Source organism: Pavona decussata, unplaced genomic scaffold, assembly GCF_977016875.1.
Source record: "Pavona decussata unplaced genomic scaffold, jaPavDecu1.1 SCAFFOLD_19, whole genome shotgun sequence".
Taxonomy (NCBI): Eukaryota; Metazoa; Cnidaria; class Anthozoa; order Scleractinia; family Agariciidae; genus Pavona; species Pavona decussata.
The window spans coordinates 137,501-145,000 of NW_028145442.1; the positions used below are offsets into that span (position 1 = coordinate 137,501).

The window sequence follows — 7,500 nt, forward strand, 5'->3', positions numbered from 1 at the left end:
AAACCGGGCCAGCATTGCAACAGGAGCTGGAAATGCGACAGTTTTCGGGCCACCATATCTCGAGGCTAGGGAACAAGAACCAACCTTCGTTCCGCGGACTTGTTCGCCATCGCTTCTCGGCCTTTTGGCTAAGATCAAGTGTAGTATCTGTTCTTATCAGCTTAATATCTGATACGCTGCTCATTGAGCAGCTCATATATTAAACTGATTTTTGGAACTGGGCTGTGGAAAAGAGGCTTGCCTCGTCCCAGCCACGGGTTGCCTCGGTATAGCACTACCTCCGAGCGCGGCCCACTTCCCCTTGGGGAAGAAATATTCAACTAAAAAACAGAATTGAAATGAAATTGAACTTTGTGTGTCTGTCTCCCCACAGGATGTATGTAGAGGTAGCGCAGAGAAGTGACAAGTCCCGGATCTGATGGCCACTAAAAGAAAAACCACAAGGGATATAGGGGTAAGGCAATTTTTCCGTTGTCGAGGGGCGCAAAGCATTTCATACTTACCTGACACGGGAGTATGGCCGGAGGCCCTATCATTTTGTGGTAAGTTTTTTTGGTCCCCAAATCAGGCGAAGTGGGCGTTTTGGCGTCTGTTGGGCGTTTTTTCGCTATACACGTGTTTGGTCACCCATCCGTTTTGGTGACCATACGGAGTGGTGCTTAACTTCTTATTAAGCATGATGTCGGGCCCTTTTCAGCGGACCGTGGTTCTGAATGTTACTGAATTTCCGTCTGCTGCGAGTCGTGTTGACATTGCAAAGTGTATTCATGCTAAGTTTGATTCGCGTTTCCCCGTGGAGTCCATCCAGTTTGTGCCTGGTGGTAATGTCCAAGTGACCTTTGTCTCCAGTGCTGGCAAGTTATCTGTTGAGTCTGCTGATTCTATTGCTGTTGGTAGTGTCCAGTGTCGTGTCGTTAGACCTGGCCCCAGGATGGAGAATGTTTTGGTGTTCCATTATCCGTTCGAGTCTCATCCGTCTGCTCTTCGTCGTGTCTTGAGTTCCTTTGGTGAAGTCCATGATGTTAGTATGCAGCACTATCCGGATTTAAGTACTGTTTCTACTGGCACTCGTATTGTTCGAATGGTCCGTAAGTCCCGTATCCCGCGTTCCTTGGATATTGATGGTTCTCTGGTTAAAATCTGGTACCGTGGTCAACCCGTTGAGTGCGATATCTGTAACAAGAGTGGTCATGTCTCGAAGGACTGTCCCCTTAGGGGTAAATGTCGCCGCTGTCTGCAGTCTGGCCATTTGGCAAGAAATTGTAAGAATGCTCCTCGTGCTTGGGGTTCTGTTCAGTTGGCTGCCTCGGCAGATCCTACTCCGGCTGAAGCTGCTGCTGCCTCTGTTCCTTCTTACGTTCCTGTTCCTTACGTTCCTGTTCGCCCCTCCGCGGATGATGTTGGTGAGATTGAGTATGCTCCTGCCGCTTCTACTGATGGTGAGGTCAGTGGTATGGACGATGCTTCTGCTGGCGAGGTCAGTGGTGTGGATGATACTCCTGCCAGTAGTGTGGTTGGAGATGATGGTGCTTCTGTCGCGTCTGATGTTAGTGAGGTTGCTGGTGTGGCGGGTGAGAATGCTGCTGCGGTTGGTTCTGTTGCTGGTGTGGCGGGTGAGAATAGTGCTGCGGTTGGTCCTGTTAGTGCAGCTGGCGTGGCCGGTGCAGCTGGTGGAGCTAATGCTGATGCCAGTCAGAGTGTTTTGGCCGAGGCTTCCCCTGTTGTTGATCCCCCTGGTGAGCCTGATCGTTCTCCTGTTGACATTGATACTTTGCGGTGGTGTTATACGCCTTACTCCCCGAATTCGGCGAGTTTTCAAGATGGTCAAGTGGTAAATACTCCTTTGTCTGACTCGCAGGCTTTGTCTGACCCTGTTGTTACTGTGATTGAGGAGGGTATTAATGTTCGGGATGGTGTTCGTCTTATTCCGAGGGAGTTTTTGTATCGTCGTCAGCAAATCTTGTCTGTTGATTGGCGTAGGAGGAAAGTTCGTGTTCAAGTTGGTTCCGGGAGCAAATGGGTTGATGGTATTGTGGAGCGGCGTCGTTGATGTCGTCGTGGTCTGTTGTTTTGGTCGGTGTCGTTGATGTCGTCGTGGTCGTTTGGTTTTGTTGGCGGTTTGTTGGTTGTACTGGGCTTGCCTGAGTGTGTGTATTTTTTGGATTTGTCCTTTGGACGGTCGCCTTGATTGGTTGTACTGTCCTCAAGTGGTGTTTATTTTGTCATCGTGGTCTGTTGTTTTGGGCGGTGTTGTTGATGTCGTCGTGGTCGTTTGGTTTTGTTGGCGGTTTGGTTGAGTGAGTGTGTCGTCCTGTTATGCTTCTGTGTTTGAGCGAGTGTGTTCATGTTGTGCCTCTCGCGTTTTTATTTGTTGATTTGTTCTGTCTTGTTTAGTTTGTGTTTGTCTTGTAACAATGTTTGTAGGGAGCGGGGTTCGATCCCCCGGTGAGTTTGACGTGCTGGTGCACCTCCCGTTTAAGGTGAACCCTTCGTTCGATTTGCTCGTTGGGATAATTCGGTATTGTCTGGCAGGCATTGCACTCCACCCCACTGGGGGCCTGGCCATTCACCTTAAACACAAAAAAACTTACCTGACGCGGGAGGTACTGTGATCAAGGAGGCAGTCCTCTCAAGGTGAGGCCCTTTCATTGCACTTCGATTGGGTTGACCCTTGCGATTACCCCAAATGTGGGTAACTCGAGCGTATAATTTCTGGTAGTGGGGACCTGCGTTCGCGCTAGTCCCCGATGGTTGCTAGTTAATGTTCAACTAACACGCGCGCGGCTTTGTTTTGTTATGTTTCAGATGGAGTACGGACGGTTGCAAGAGCAGAGCAGCGAGTGATTTATGTGATTGCCAAGCAAGAAAGGAAAAAAGGGTAGGTTTGCTTTTGTTTACGGCCTTCTGTTGCTTTACTGTACCTAGAATTCGACAAGAGAGAACGGCAATTACTTACGCTTTCCAACGTTATATACTTGCAGCGTGAAATGAATGAATGAACTGAGCTGTCGAGCGGGCGATCGTGGAGCTGTGTTAAATACGAGAAGGAAGGAACAAACGAACAAAGCGCTGCCAGAAAGAAGTTCGTCTAAATCGTGAGTAGATTTTCTTGTTGCTGGATTTGTTTAGTTGAATGAGCTTTTCAAGTTGTCGTTTCGTTGCAAAAAAATTGCTGTCTCCGCGCGCTGATTTCCGACCGTTATTAAATAACCGTTGGAAAGATTACGCTGTTCGTTGTGTTTGATTGTAGTTAAATGAATGATTGCTTGATTTTCCTTGCCGTGTACTTGATTTTCACGTCTAAAAGGTGCTGGAATTTCATTCAAATCGAGTTTGTGTCGTCTCCGTTGTTGTTGCTTCGAATAATTTGATGTCACAAAGTGTTAATTTGATGTCATAGGCGAAATTTAAACATTCTCGCGCGCTCACGAACTCGGACCGCACATTGCGGCAGTGTTCGAGCTTTTGAATGGGTTTTTTGCGGTCTAAATGAATCGTAGGCCTTATATGTCCCTGAACTGTTTCAAGAAGGCCGTATCGATCGTTCACAAAAGGCAAAATCGTTGATTGCTCGCAAAAAAAACGTAAAAGGAAAGCCTACAACACGGGGTATTCCCAGGCGGTCACCCATCCAAGTACTAACCCCGCCCGACAGGGCTTAACTTCGGTGATCGGACGAGAACCGGTGTTTTCCCTGTGGTATGGTCGTAGACAAGAGAAAGGGGCGCAAATTTACTGCTTTATAGGGAAGGTGTCACAGGAGACATCTAGCTTTTTCCCTAGAGTAGGTCGTGAAAGTGACAAAGTGATCGCGTTTCGTTCTTTTGAGCGGCTAGCCATGTTAACTCGCGTGAAACGCGGAATCAGCTGCAAATCAGCAACGTATGTAAGTCGCCTACGAGGGCCTCGTTTCCACGTAATCACTTTCTGTTAACTTTCTTACACAAATTGTCAGCGGGTAACTGACGTGACTCTTTGTCGCTTTCAATACTGCCAGTCTGCTCGTAGTTCAGCGGCGTGTTGAGTCTCTTCCCTGTTGGGGGTTAAAGTACAATGTCACAACCCAGTGTGCAGCTCAGAAACTAGGCCAGCATTGCAACAGGAGCTGGAAATGCGACAGTTTTCGGGCCACCATATCTCCAGGCTAGGGAACAAGAACCACCCTTCGTTCCGCGGACTTGTTCGCCATCGCTTCTCGGCCTTTTGGCTAAGATCAAGTGTAGTATCTGTTCTTATCGGACGTGTGTCGGAGAGCTCCGTGCTTTTTTCGCCACACGTACCGGTTAGTGTCCCTTTCTTAGTAGTCTATCTTGATCAGTTCCTTTCTAAGCGTTCCCTCCTTGGTCTGAGGGATTTTTAGGCTTCTTTTCCGCTCCGTTTTTGAATTATCGTCGTTTTTCTGTCGTGCCACGTGTTGGGCAAGATGGCCGCCGCGGCCGCGAGGGCCCCACGCGCAACATTTGCACACCAAAAGACTGTCCGTCTACTCATCGAGGAGGGTATGGACCTAGACGCGGTACAGATCGCCAATTCTCTACCTGAATTTGCGGAGGACATTGTTGGAGTCGTCCCCCAATTCGGAGGAAAAGTTTTCGACATTACCTTGCGTAATGTCGATGCAGCGACCCGGCTCGCGACCGCCGGTTTCGATTACGAGAATTCCTCTAAACCTTTGAGGCTCTTGGGAGCCCGCACCATCCACGTTTCCATCTTTGTCTCGGTGGAGTTTCCGGACATTGATATTCTTCAATTCCTCAAACAGTATGGGCAACTCAAGTCCGACAACCTTAGGCGCCTTTATTACAGCGATGAAGGCCTCCACCACATCGAGCGCGGTATCCGCGTGGCAGAATTTGCGGTTCTGGAACGAGATCTACCGCGGAAAATCGTGACCCAAGGTCTCGAAATTTATTTTAAATACACTGGGCAGCCGGTACAGTGCTATCGGTGCAATTCAAGCGAGCACACCGTTAAAGACTGCCCGAAAAAACGCCGACGACCACCACCCGTTCGTGACCTCGTGGCTGAGACCGGGGGGGAAGGCCTTCCGCCCCCCCCACCCGCTAACAACGATAGTGAAGACATGGAAACCCAGGCTTCGTCGCCCGATTCTGAGCCGTCCACGGCGCCTTCGACGGGTACATCTTCTACCACCACAGCCTCGGGCGAACCCAGCTACGCCGCAGTGACCCAGGAACTTCTACCCGACTCGCAAGCGAGCGACAACCACCGAAAACGTCCCCCCTCGTCTCCGGCGAAGGCCGACAATTCTATGCCGATAAAGAGAGCCACCAACACCGCGGCCGTCAACACTGCGCGTAAACAACTCCATCCCAGCGCTGAACCTGAGCACTCTCCGGCCGACCCTGCTTTTCTTCGAAACTTCACTACCGCCTTAAAAAAGCCCGGCGCCCAGCGCACGAAGTTAATGGGGGTCCTCACTGGCTCCCAATATTACCACTGTCGGGGCCTTTACCTGCAACACATTTATGGAAACCACGCGGACGCAGACACCCAGCTTCGCCAGAAACTCGGTGAACGCGAGAATCAGGAATGGAGCGAACTACACCGCACTCTATCAGCCGATGCTCACGCCAAGCTTCTTCGCCTGTGCGAAGAACTTAGACGGGAAAGACCCGCTCTATTTACCACTAGATAACTTTTATGTTTATTTTCTTTCTGTCCTGGCTTATGGCGGTCTCTTTAGCATCCATTAACGTTAATGGCATGGCTGAAGCACCTAAACGAGCCAAGGTTTTTCAATCCTTATTATCTAGCGACTTTGATATTTTCCTTTTACAAGAAACGCATCTTTCTAGCGTCACGCAAGGTAAGGAGTGGGAAAGGGAATGGGGGGGCACCGCCGCGTGGTCCCCCGGCTCTAACAAGTCGGCTGGCGTGGCGGTTCTTTTCCATCCGCGGAGTGCCGCTACGCTGGTTGACTTTAAGACCGATCTCTCGGGTAGAGTGGTGACCGTTAAAGTGAAATGCGATGGAAACCTTTTCCAACTTATCAATGTTTACGCTCCCAATAATCACTCGGATCGGAAAGCATTTTTCGATTCCTTGTGGCGTTATTGTTTTCGCAATCTCGACACTATCGCGGCTGGGGATTTTAATTGCGTGCCGGATATCACGCTAGATAAATGGGGTGGCGATGACAGGTTTGGCGACAAAGCGGTCTCGCAACTCCTTTCTTTCACAAATTCTCTCTCCTTGGAGGATTTCTATCGCATTTCTAACCCCTCTGGGCGTTTATTTACATGGTTTAACGGCCCCCACTCTGTCGGTTGCCGGCTAGATCGGTTTTACACACCACGAGCCTGGCGATCGCGCGTGTTTGCCCACGCGTGTACTACCTTTGCGTACTCTGACCACCATCTGATTAGTCTCAAATTCTCCCTCGGAAATTCTAACCCGAGAGGACGGGGCTTATGGAAATTCAACACACAGCTGTTAAAATCTGAAACCTTCTGCTCCGCTGTGCAGGATTTCTGGCCCGTCTGGAGCGCTTACAAACCGGCTTTCACCGATCCTCGTGTTTGGTGGGACGCCGGTAAATTACAACTTAAAGAGATCGCTATCTCCCACAGTGTCGCCCGTGCACGTGAGAGAAAGCGTGACAAAATATCTTTAGAACACGAATTTCGCAACATCCTGTCGCGCAATAATTCCAATATTGCAGCCGATCAAACACGCTTGGCGGAGATCACACATCTTTTAAAAGCGTTGGAAGATCAGGCCGTAGAAGGTTCTATAATCCGGAGCAAAGAACAGTGGATCGAGTTGGGCGAAAAACCTACCAAATATTTCTATCAACTCGAACGCCAGCGCCAATCCCGTAATTCGATCAACGAGCTCTGTGTGGGGGATATGTCTGTCACTTCGACCAAAGATATCCTTCACGCGTGTCACTCTTTTTACTCGGATTTATATTCTGCCGAACCCGTTGACCCTTCAAGCCAAGACTGGCTTTTAGATCAACTGGACCGGTCGCTATCACCCGCCGATCAACAAAAATGCGAAGGCCTTCTTACGCTCGCCGAGTGTCAAGAAGCCTTAGGTCAGATGGACTCTGGTAAATCACCGGGCGCCGATGGATTTCCGGTGGAATTCTATCGCTGTTTCTGGGGTTTGCTAGGCCGAGATTTAGTTGACACGCTCAATTATTCCTTTCAACATGGATCCCTCTCCGACTCGCAACGTCTTGGTATCATCCGTCTTTTATTCAAGAAGGATGATCCTCTGACGCTTAAAAATTGGCGCCCCATATCTTTGCTCAACACGGATTATAAAATTTGTACCAAAGTTCTCGCTAATCGGCTTCGCCGGGTTATTTCACTTCTCCTCAGCGAAGATCAAACTTGCGGTATCCCCAACCGCAGCATTTTCGAAAACTTGTTCCTTATTCGGGACACGATCGATTATGTTTCGCATAAAGGGCTCTCCGCGGCCATTATTAGTTTAGATCAAGAGAAAGCTTTCGACCGGGTTAATCAC

At 49.4% G+C, this 7,500-nt stretch overlaps 3 non-coding genes and 1 pseudogene across 3 annotated transcripts; 3 read left to right on the forward strand and 1 right to left on the reverse strand.

Moving 5' to 3' along the window:
* Nucleotides 1-108: 108 nt before the first annotated feature.
* LOC146486835 (U2 spliceosomal RNA) lies at nt 109-300 on the forward strand. The gene has a single exon (XR_014858661.1). It is a non-coding gene; the product is annotated as a U2 spliceosomal RNA (small nuclear RNA).
* Nucleotides 301-2,583: 2,283 nt separating this feature from the next.
* Nucleotides 2,584-2,747, forward strand: LOC146486836 (U1 spliceosomal RNA). Its single transcript, XR_014858780.1, has one exon. It is a non-coding gene; the product is annotated as a U1 spliceosomal RNA (small nuclear RNA).
* Nucleotides 2,748-3,594: 847 nt separating this feature from the next.
* Nucleotides 3,595-3,713, reverse strand: LOC146486837 (5S ribosomal RNA). Its single transcript, XR_014858582.1, has one exon. It is a non-coding gene; the product is annotated as a 5S ribosomal RNA (ribosomal RNA).
* A 474-nt stretch (nt 3,714-4,187) lies between these two features.
* Nucleotides 4,188-4,279, forward strand: LOC146486838 (U2 spliceosomal RNA; annotated as a pseudogene).
* Nucleotides 4,280-7,500: the final 3,221 nt, after the last annotated feature.